The sequence below is a fragment of the Rhinatrema bivittatum genome, chromosome 1 (assembly GCF_901001135.1).
Source record: "Rhinatrema bivittatum chromosome 1, aRhiBiv1.1, whole genome shotgun sequence".
Lineage (NCBI taxonomy): Eukaryota > Metazoa > Chordata > Amphibia > Gymnophiona > Rhinatrematidae > Rhinatrema > Rhinatrema bivittatum.
Window position 1 is genome coordinate 680,829,361 of NC_042615.1, and position 12,050 is coordinate 680,841,410.

Genomic DNA, 12,050 nt, shown 5'->3' on the forward strand with positions numbered 1-12,050 from the left:
CATGGATGTTGAACGCATGACTATAGCGCACTGGAATCTCCCCGAGCAAATTCAATATATCCTTCTCTCAGCACGGAAACTGTCCACCAGACAAAACTATATCTTCAAATGTCATTGCTATTCCACTTGGTGTGCTCAACATACCTTTAACCCTCAACACTTACTTTCTTATCTACATTACCTCTCAAACACAGGACTTGCAACCACATTGGTCAGAGTGCATATAAGTGTCATAGCAACATACCATCAACAAGAAGATGGAGTATCTATCTCCTCACATCCATTGATTTCTAGATTCATGAGGAGTCTTCTACACCTACATCCACCGCTAAAGCGACCCCCCCCCCCCCCCCCCATTCCGTGGATATAAACATAGTTCTGGCGATCTTAATAAAGACTCCCTTCGAACCGCTGGAGTCAGCATCTTTAAGATTCCTCACCTGGAAAGTCCTCTTCTCAGTGGCAATTACCTCAGCTCAAAAAATATGTAAGATCCAGACCCTGGAACATTTCTCATCTTATCTCCAATTCTTCTATGACAAAGTCTCCCTCCATCCTCATCCAAAGTTCTTACCAAAAATTGTATTGTCATTCCATTTGAACCAGAACATCTTGCTTTTGATATTCTCAAAGTCACCCAGGGATGAAAGGGAGGAACTGGCGTACTACAAATGACGGACACAGGCTCATAGGAAGAGTTTGCAACTATTCATTTCCTACAATCCAAATAGACTGGGTGCTCCAGTATCTAAGAGGACATTATCTAACTGGATAACGGCATCCATTAGACATTGTTACGCTATGCAATCACTACATTTGCCAGACAACATAAAGGCACACCAAGTTTGAGTAACAGTTGCATCATTAGTACATTTAAATAATGTTTTGAATGAGGACATTTGCAGAGCGGTGACCTGGTCATCAATGTATACCTTCACATCGCACTACTGCCTTAATACAGCTGACATGCCTGACACCGTGGTAGGAACCACAGTCCTCAGGCATGCAACATCCTCCTAGTTGGCCATCCACGGGGGAGCTCAGGTTGCAAAAACTTTAGTTGCAGGAAAATCGAAAGATTGAAACAAAGCACCACTTTTAATAGCAACCCTCAGCTTGGGACTCCCCATGTAGCATGGCTAATTCAGCCTGTTTACAGATGGAGAAAAAGCAAGTTTTGCTAAATGGTGTTTTACTTAGCTAGCAGGATGAATTAGCTATGCAAAACCCATCCTCCTCCTCCTTGGATAGCAACCTCTACTACTACTTCAACTAGCTTTGTTATCAACTGAAGAGAGTTCTCGAACTAATGTTAAAGCGTAAATACCCATGCATACTCAGTATACAAAAACCGACTGAGAGACAACTCTGCAACGTGCTGCCCGATGATTTCTGTGTGCATTGGCTGTCTTTCCTTTCTGATAAAATAAATCATTAGTTCAATTTAAAAACGGTTATAAAAATTTGATGAATATTTTGTGTACTTCAGTGGTCCATACAATTAGCTTAAGGGGCTGACCTTGTAACTCAGTGGCATGTACTGTGCACTGCCAAGCAGGAGGACCTGGGCATGATTCCTAGGCCTGGCTTTTGCTCCACCGGCCACCTAGGGCTGGGAATGCTGCAGAGGCAGTGTTCATAGACCCTGGCAGGGAGGGAGTTCTAATTGTTGCTCAAGGATGACACCCACTGGCTGGACTCTGTATGCATGTGTGCCAGATTCCAGAGGAAACTGTGGTCTCCGGAAGGTTGTAGAAAATGGGCAGAATGTCCCAGGTGTTTGCAAATGAAGGCTCATGGTACTGTTGCCTAACAGAGGCTGGTTCTAATTGAGCTGGAAGCCCAAAGGAGCAGGAGGAGATTGCTGGGCCAAAATATACAATTAAAAATACCCTAAAACCAATTAAGTTAATTAACTTAACAAGCAAATAGAATGTTGGGTATTTGTCAGTCAGAAAACACACACACTTCTGATTTTTCTGTGCTCCTCCCCTGGAGATTATAGCTATTTATTTCAAGTACCTACAGAAAGTAAGATATTTTGCATGGACTCTATTGAAAATTTTAAAGAGCTTACATAGGGCATCCTGACCTTTCTGTACAAAACACTACAATATCAAAATCACCATAACCAATATTATCCAGGACTCATAATGTGTGTTAAATTTAAAGATAGGTATTTCCTTATTTTTGGTGAGCTGCTCTGAGAGGCAGTCTCTTTCTTTCTCTCTTTCTCTCTCTCTCTCTCTCTCTCTCTCTAACAGAATTTGCAAAAAATCCAATTTTGGGCATAACACACAGCTATTACAGGTCATAACGGTACGTAAAAAGGTGTAGTTATTTCCAGCATTATTGCCATGCGATAGCTTGTATAACGCATGTGTTGTGCTATTGCATACAGAGTTACTACATTTCATTTTCATTTACTCCTCCCAAAATCCGCCCATCTGAATACATTTTGCAGATTTATATAAGCAGCGCATGCTGCAATAAATAATGCATGCGTTATTACATTATCGTGGGCGTTAGGGCCCTAACGCAATTTGAAAAATGACCCCCATAGTGATTACAGCAGCAGATAAAATATCCAGCTTACTCATATCCTCCCAGAATGCCTCTGTACCATCCCTGGAATGCCCCTGATTTACCTGGCCAAACTCTAGCAGGATAAATACTAGAATTTAGCCAGATAAGTGGCCAAATTCTTGGTAATCTGCTAAATGCATTTGAATATGGACCTCTCAGTAAATAGGGCCCTTGGATTGTGAGTCTTCTGGGGACAGATAAATGCCTACTGTATCTGAATGTAACTCGCCTTGAATTACCAATAAAAAATTGCAAGCTACCTCCAAAATTCAAATCCAAAATCTTTTAAAGTTTTCTACGTAAACATCTCTGATATACTCTGTAATATTTTCCCTGACTTTGCTGGACTGGATTTATTTTTCATTAGGAACTATAATGTAATAAACCCCAAATAGCCTTGGAATAGAGGTGGGATCTGAACTGTAATTCGTGACTGCAAATTCTTTGGCCAGTCTCCAGCTGACATAAAAAGAAGCTTTTTAAAAAATATACAGTACATGCCTGATACATATTTTTAATTTCAGAGGGAAAACATCTGAGAAAAGGTGAAATTCTGCTGCCTTGATAGCTTTATAGCAGTGTTGGGAGCAGCAGCTGTGGAGGAACTCTGACAGCCACATGCAGTGGCCAAGGTAACTAATCAAGCCGGCCGCATGCATCACACCAACCTCTCCTTTTACCCTCCCCCCCCCCCCCCCCCCCCCCCCCCCCCGTCTCCTGCATTTTGATACAGAGAGAACTTTCCCATTGTGATGACTCTATATCTGTTTCCACTCCCTCTCTCCCTTCGTTTTAAAATTTGGAAGAGAAACTGGTGAGGATTTCAGTGCTTCTCTTTTGACTCATATGAATCCTGCCTGTGTCCGCATGGCCTACCCTATCATGGCTGGTGTGCCAGGCAATATTTTATTTTCTTAATGTAGGTATGCCTTGGTCATGAAAAGACTGGGAAATTGCTTTATATTAATGTGAGGTATAACGTATAACATCACTTGCAAACAAAGGTATTCTTCCAAATCAGGCGGACTAAGCAGTCAAATCTAATATACAGTTTTGACAACTTTTTGATTGAGCATGCTATCCTTCAATCTGTTTTTTAATCTACTTTTCAAAGGAAGTAAAGCAGACATATGAGATTGCCATGTCTGTGCGTGCACACGTGTCTGATATGTGTATGTGTGTCCCTAATAGTTTTTGTGTTTAGTGCTACATCCACACCAGATTTTCGGTTCATATTAGGAGGTCTGAGGATAATCTGAGAGAGTTTTTATTTAAATCCAAATGCGCAGGTGGGCATATGTGTCCCAGAAAGTATTAGATCTGTGTGAAACTTCTTGTTGCTTAATAGATTTATTTTCTCATTCTGTTTTAAAGCCTTATTTTAAATGTGAAAATAATACATTTACCCACCACTTTGCCCACCCTTAAAAATAGTTGCATACTAATGAGATCACTGCCTATTTAGATGTTTGAAAACCAAGGAAAAATAAATGAGGTCCTTTCATGATCCGTGAGCTATATCCTTCCAATAGCGATGGCAGGATATTCACCTATAAATCGCATGCATTCCATCAAACTCTGTCACTGCCAACCAATCCATGAATACACAATATGTATTTCATTATTAACAAATGTATAAACAGGATCAGATATAGTCATAAAGTGCTCCTATTAGAAGGACAAAAGAAGATATGACTTGTGTTTTGGAGTTGCTTCGTCATCAAATGTACATTGGGATGGCAACACCTTGCAACCTTAGCATAATTTTTAATGCTAGTTTGTTTTGTTTTTTTTAATTGATTTTCTAGTCATGGTAGGAAAACATTTTATTTATTTATTTATTTTTAATTTTTATATACCGGAATTCCTGTATGCAATACAAATCATTCCGGTTTACAAGTAACGAAAAGGTTGCCCTGGTCTGGGAGGTTAGACCGGGGTTTTGTACATAGAACATTAAACATTGAACAATAACAATCAACCATTAAACATTATTACAAGGAACATTGAAGGTAAAAATAACATTTAGCAAATGGCAATTAACATTATTAGTGTTTTGGAATAGAATGTGTGTGTACAACTTTTTACAAGGAACTTTAGTAGTGAAGATAATCTGCAAATGTACTGTTATATAGTATGTAAATAATGACTGTTAAATAAACATAACGAATAAGCAGGTACATATATGTAATTAAGTGCAAGGTGTTAATGTCAACCTGCAATGGTTGGAACTGAGAGTTATGCTGAGGTGCCTATTTACCCTCTGGGAATTGAAAGGCTTGACTGAAGAGCCAGGTTTTTAACCGTTTTTTGAACTCTGGTAGACTAGGTTCGAGTCGTAGGACTGGTGGGAGCGCATTCCATTGGTGTGGTCCAGCAGTTGAGAGTGCTCTTTTTCTTAGAGTTGATTTGGTTGGAGCTGCGACTAATGTGCCTTTGTAGGCGCTTCTGATGGGTCTGGAGGGTAAGTGTAGACGTAGTTGAGTTTGTAGAGATACAGGTGCGATGTTATGAATTGCTTTATGAATAATAGTTAAGGTTTTATATAGGATTCTCTGCTTGATGGGTAGCCAGTGGAGGTTGCTCAAGATGGGGGTAATATGGTCTCTTCTATTAGTGTTAGTTAGGATTCTGGCTGCGGTGTTTTGTACCATCTGTAAAGGTTTGATGCTGTTGGCGGGGAGTCCAAGTAAGATTGAGTTGCAGTAATCAAGTTTCGAAAAAATAATGGATTGGAGAACGAGGCGAAAGTCATTGAAGTGAAGGAGTGGCTTTAGTTTCTTTAGGACCTGTAGTTTAAAGAAGCAATCCCTGGTGGTTGTGTTTATGAATTTTTTTAGGTTAAGTTGGTTGTCGAGCCATGCTCCTAGATTCCTTACGTCTGCAGAGAGCTCCATGTTTAAAGGTGTGGGTTGTGCGAGGCTAATTGGGTGGGTGTTCGGGTTACATGTGCTGGTTCTTGTTAGTTTTCTACTTCATGAACACCTTTTAAGGATTTTTTCTTTTTACTGCAAAGCCCTGGATTTTGTTTTTTATTTGGATGTGATTGTATGCTCTTTACTTCTAAATTGTATATGATTATAGGCAGTGTAAAAGGCCATTCTCCTTTACATATGTAATAATCCCTAGGCTAGTGTCCCATCCCAGGACTAGAGATCATACCTCAATTAAATGTTTAGGATGTTAAAAGTTCTCTTCTGATGGTAAGCCAATCTGAAAATTCAGAATTCACTGACGGGAGAAGATATTCTTCCTGAGCAAGTCTTAACATAGCAACATAGTAATGACGGCAGAAAAGGATGAAATGATCCATCCAGTCTGCCCAGCAATTGTCTTATGGGAGTATCTGCCATGCCATGCAGGTTACCCCCATGTTTCTCTTAAGGGTAGCAAATGCCGCTTTGTGCAGTTATCCCCAACCCATAAAACATTTACTGCTACAACATTTTTAATGGGTGATGAGCCTTATTGAGAATTCACACAGGTGCTGCTTGATGTGGTTTGCTTATGGAGCAAATACTAAAGTCTGTTGTAAACAGCACTAATGATCACACTGGAGGTTGAAATGATTTCCAACTTTTACTGATTAAGAATGGAATGTTGATAGAATGTCCTTAAGGCTGGGTTGGATTTAGGCCTAGGCAACATACACACATGCCTTGGGTGCCAAATTCTGAAAGTGCCTAAAAATTGGGTTTCCCCCTCCACTGCTGTCTGCTTTCCAGGGGAAGGAGAAAACATGTTTTCCTGCCTGTGGATGCCGTCATCTTAAATCCAGCCCTGCCTTAAGGAACCAGCACAATGTATTTGGCCCGGTCTACCTTAAGGCGCAACCCAAAGGGGAATCTTGGTCCTAGGACATTTCGCACAGCTGGGGATTTAGTGAGCAGCCCAGGAGGGAACAAGGAGGCCCCAGACAGGAAAAGCAAGCAGAGAATATGCCAGGACTACTTATGCTTGACTAGTATGAATTTTCTTTAAAAGCTGCTGAGGTAAGTACTGTATATTTTTTTTCTGCTTTGGTTGTATGAATAATAAAAAAATAATAAAGGATTTTTTTTCCCAAGAAAGCCAGAGTCCAAACTGCTCTGTACTCCAGCAAGCCAAGGGCCACTCCCATGGTGTTACATATGGTAGCAGTAACAGGATTTCTAGTCTAAGCCACAGCACAGACTGGAGACCCACCCCTAAAAGAAAAAAAAAAGAAAGGAGTTTTTCATGAGGGGCTTGGCTGCAATAGCAGCCTGGAGGTTAAGCAGAGTGGGCTAAGGGAGCTAGCCCCACACTTACAGGGACATGTAGTCAATTAGAGCTGGACAGATTAGGGGGTTTTTTTTCCCCTTTTCCTCCCTTTCCCAAGATACAAAGGGAGTTTTGTGTTCCTGAACAGGGCAGCAGCCCTCTCTCGAGAGAAGTCTCTGCTGCCCCAACACATTAAGCCAAAATGGAGTGAATATTACAGACCTTTGCAGAGGGACAACTACAAACAGCAGTACAAAACCAGTGTGCCCAGTGGCAGGCAGCATAGTTCAATCAGCAACAGCTGTCACTGATCCAAATAGTATAAGCTGTGCAAGCTGCCATGAAAAGCCCTCCCTCATTGTTTCCAATAATAACATTTATTGCATAGGCCCTTAAGTGTCCCTCTAATGATAATCATTAAAGGCATGTGGTAAAAGTGAGAGCTTTAGGTTGTCTGTGACCGCTCTGCGATTCACAGCTTAAATCTGCTCATCTTAATGATCGCCATCTTACACACTCAATTACTGAGTTAAAATGGACTGCAGTGCTCCGGATGTGATCTTTTCATGGGTGACATAATCAGACAACTAGCTGACGTCATGAGCTAGTGACCATGTTATGGCATGAAAACACTGGTGGCTGAAAGTACACAGCATGTACTGAGCTTCAGCTTTCATTGTCTTTGTGTAGTAAATGAGTAGGTGTCCTGTAACTAACTAATTTTTAGTTAGTGAATAGATTTGAGAAGGAAATTTGCAAAAACACCTACATACAGTGAAAGTAAAGGTCTTAGTTTTACACAGTAACGTTTTTCACCAGAGGGGTATGTTAAAGTGGACTGCTGTCCCTGCCTTCTCTGCTATTTGCCCGTTTTACATCAACATCAGTCTTTCCTTACGGTGCTTAAACAATGGACCTGATTTACTGAGCTCTTTTTGTCCCCAAAGACACAGAATGGGAGAAAAGTCTTAGTATATCAGGCCCTATATAAGAGTGCAGGACAGTGTGAGTTTTATTATGACTTTTTTTTTTTTTTTTCTGTAGTGCTGAACATGCATACAGCACTGTACAAGGAAAACCTAGATTGAGCAAAATTCCAGTAGGACTGAGACTCTTTCCCCCCCCCCGGGTCTCAGTCCTATATAAAAACAGGAAACAACCATTGCAGCAGTCTCACATGAGAATGCTCTGGCATAGGTGGTCTATTCCTCTCTCCTTCCCTGAATGCATAGCCTTTCTACAAGGCCCACGCCTTAATAGGGATCTCAGTGGGGTCCTACATATGGATCAAGTGATCTCATAAGCTTTCTTCCCTTCAGAAAGTAGCATACAAGCAAATCTCAGGGAGCTCTTCCATAAAGTTCTCTTTATTATAAATTGTACTACATCCTGAAAGAAGCCCCAGAACACCTTCTTTTAAAAGGGTGGACCTGAAAGAAACGCGTAAGCAAATTTTGTTCTGTTGGCCCAGCCATCTGGGGCTCCCTCTCCTTGGAAGTGAGACAAACATCAGAATGTAAGGCCTTCAGGAAGGAAGTGAAGGCTTATTATTTTGTTCAAGCCTTCAGTGCAGTCTAATTTTATTTTGGTTTTAAGAGTCAGTTACGTTAAGTTTTTGGATGAGTTTTGCTTGTGTTTTTCGGTCTGTGATCTGCCCTGAACGACTGTATTATGTTAGGTGGAATAAAAGAATTTTCAAATAAATAAATTGACCCCGACACTCGTTCATTTCCTCAGAGGACCTAGCTTTCCAGACACACACTGGATCAGTCTTTTTTTAGGTTTACCACCTATTAGTAAAAAGCCCTGAAGCTTTTAGAAGACAGTTTTCAAACACATCTTCTTGGGTAAAATGCTTTTTTTTTTTTTTTTTTTACCTGCGTAGATCGGCTGCCTGAAGATTGCCTTCCCTCAGTGTGGCTAAAAGCAGGTGCGGTCTCCCACGCAGCACTCCAGCTTTCAGCTGCATTATGAAGAGGCTTCCCTGTGTGGGGACTGGGGGGGCGACATGTTTAGGTCCAGTGGGGGAAAAGAACCCATGCGAGGTAGATTGTATTTTTAAATCTGTGTACACTGTTTTCCAAGTGAAAACTACCCACATGGAAAGGAGGTGTAGAATTCTATAGGCACTGTTTGTACTTGCAGCCGATTTCACTGGAAAACTGCATTCCCATTACTTTCCTTTTTGAGAATTAGCGCAGAGTCTGCCCCACTATGGCCAATTTGACATTTTCTCCCCCTCCCCCCCCCCCCCCCCCCCCCCCCACTTGAGACCTTTTATAGGTGCTCGCCCTTGTAGCAGTGGGAATTAGAGTATCCGACAAGAACCGGACCGGTCCCTTAACACCGGCAACAGAAAGCCGAACTGGTGAAAACCCTCAACACGACACAAAAAAAGCAAAAATAAAAACCACCTATGTGTATCTTCCTTGCAAGTGCAGGCCTATACCAGATTGATTAGACCAATTTAGTAACAGTAATTGGAGAGGGTTTTCTTTTTTAATCACAACATTCAAATATAAGATGATTTGGTAATTATAAAATTATCAATTATTCAGAGTTTAATTTTAAATATGCCCGTGTTGGAATTTATTTTGAAATAAAACATTTGAGATCTTAATTGAATACTTCTGTAAATTAAGAAACGTTTCTGTTTTTTATATTTCGGCAAGCACCGGGATTCATATGCGTGTGCATCTCGGTACAAAATGCGGTTATTTACAGGGCAGGTTTCGGAAGTTGGGTGAGTTCGCTGTTTAAAAGTCACCCTCCCTCGGTGCAGGTAAAATTACACACGTGTTTGTAGAAGATAGTGTGGAGGCATTTCTGGGGGTCGGGGAGGCAACGACGCATGCAGCTCTGCATTTTTCAGAACTGTGCATGCCGTTTTGCTCTGGGGAATAGTTATCAGCAGTAAAATCTGGTGTAAATGTCGGGGCTGCTCCCCCCCCCCCCCGAGGCAGTTTGTGCTCGCAGTCTCCCTATCAGAACTAGTGCAGAGGTCATGGTTGAAAGTACCCGCGGACTTTGTAACTACCCAATACCCATTAGAGGGCAACATACAAAGGATTTTTACCCGGGTAACTAAGCAATGCACCGAATAAAATCGGCAGCTGAAAGCTGCCCTCTTCCGAGGTGGGTGAAAGGGGGTACAGGTGGGAAGGGTGGGGCTGGCAAGCAAAGCTCGGGAATTTCATTTCTTGATCCAGAAGTTTCTTCCTACCCCTTTGTACTTCCAGCTCAGTCAGAACCAGGGCTGAGATCTGAGGCCACGAAACTTCACTTACAACTACCCAGGGATTTATTTTCCTTTTATTGATAATTGTTTTGACAGAGACTGGGCGCGTAAAGTTTTTTGTTTTGTTTTTTTGTCTTGTTTTTAAAAAGAAATATATATAATATTTTGGGACAAATAATAAGACTGTATCTGAATGTTTCATGATTAACTCAGACCAGATGCAAATCGATTTTGAATTTCAGACAGGAGGCCCTGTACTTTGTATTGGAACTGAGTTCTCATTGAAATATCCTTGTATATGCAGAATTAAGTAAAATCATGTGATTTATATATGTAACACCCCCCCCCCTTGTTTTTTTTTTTTTACAAAGGGATCACCTGCTGAGCACTGACACACTGATTGCAGCATTTGATACACAGATTCTGTGATTAGACAGGTTTAAAATGTACCTAAAGAGGATCACACAAAAATAAATAAATTAAAAAAACAATTCTCACACTAAGTGTTATGTCCCAAACAAAAGAGACTTTACTGCATAAAAAAATACATCTAGCAGGTACAAAAATAAACGCAGTCCAAAGTACACAGAACAGGAAAAACAGATGGTAATGCTGCACTGGTTCTTGTAATGGTAGCAGATACCAAAAATAGATCAAACACAGTCACAAAAAGAAGAAGGATAAGTCCTCAGATCAACAGACCTGGACTTTGAGGATCCCCCTTAATTCTCCAAAGTGTAACCTCTGGAGTCCAGGAAAATTCTCTTCTCCAACACAAAGTATGGTACCGTAACACTCTACCTGGTTGCCCTAGCTCCTTAGCAAGACCTTCCCTTCTTCCTTCACTCTTACAATCAGGAACCACTTCTTGAATCTGAACACAAAAGGACACCCATGGAATACTCTTCCACCTTAGAAATGGAAAAGAGAGGAAAACAGCCCTTTCCCCTTCTGGTGCCCAGTAAGAGCCACAAACCATGGCTGCCTCTCACCAAATCACTTTGATGTCAGTCTCCAACTTCTCAGAATTCCCCCCCCCCAAAAAAAAACAAAACCTCCTTCTAGTGAATTACCAAGACACCATTTACAATTGTGTGCAAAAGTTTAGGCATCCTTGATCAAATTGGGGTAGATTTTTAAAGTTATGCGCGGGCGTAGATTTGTTCACTCAACCCAGCGTGAACAAATCTAGACCTGATTTTATAACATGCGCGTGCTGCTGCACGCATGTTATAAAATCTAGGGTCAGCGCGCGCAGAGGGGTGCACAATTGTGCAACCTGCGTGTGCCAAGCCGAGCAGCCTGCCTCCGATTTTGGAGCGGCCTCGAAGGGAACTTTTTTTCCAGCCCCCCCCCACCTTTGTTCACAAAGTTACGCCTGCCCCGGCCAGCTGCCAGCGTGCCATTCACCGACCTAGGGGCTGGTTCGGAGGCTTTGTCCATGCCCCCGAATTCCCTCCAAGCAAAGCCCCGGGACTTACGCGCGTCCCGGGGCTTTGCGTGCGCCGGCAGCCTATGCAACATAGGCGCGCAAGTCCCCTGCGTGCGTACATCTGGCTGGATTTACGCGCGCAGGGCTTTTAAAATCTGCCCCTAAATGAACAAAAGCTGATACAGCCTCTACATTGTGCAAATTTTAAATCAAAATTACAATTTATTTGATTTTACAGATTTAAAATAATTAAAAAAGTGAATATGGCATGTGCAAAAGTTTGGACACCCTTCCAGTTGATTCATTTCTTGTTTGTTTTTTTTATTTTATTTTTAGCTTTCAAATTAAAATTACATGTAACAGACAGCTAGTTCTGTTACCATTAATGTCTGGGTGAACCCTTTGTACAGCTAGTGAAGATCAGATTAGTGAATGGGGGAGGTTACCATGCAAATGCAGCCCCTTCCTTTGAGGAGTCCGGAATGGTCATCTCCCTAGAGAGGGTTTTTTAAGCAGCTCAATCCAGAGGTTCTAGAGGCAGTCCCTTATGGT

General features: G+C 41.5%; 1 protein-coding gene across 4 annotated transcripts in view; it reads left to right on the forward strand.

The window, feature by feature from the left end:
• Positions 1 to 12,050, forward strand: part of ANKRD34B (ankyrin repeat domain 34B) — a 60,274-nt gene that overhangs the window by 7,188 nt on the left and 41,036 nt on the right. For 2 of the 4 annotated variants that reach the window (XM_029574226.1, XM_029574198.1), the window contains exons 2-3: positions 3,111 to 3,218; positions 6,312 to 6,578. The gene's annotated coding sequence lies outside the window, so the exon portion shown is untranslated. Of the gene's footprint in view, positions 1 to 3,110; positions 3,219 to 6,311; positions 6,579 to 12,050 lie in introns of those variants that run through there. The other 2 variants (XM_029574207.1, XM_029574217.1) reach the window with 2 other exon arrangements.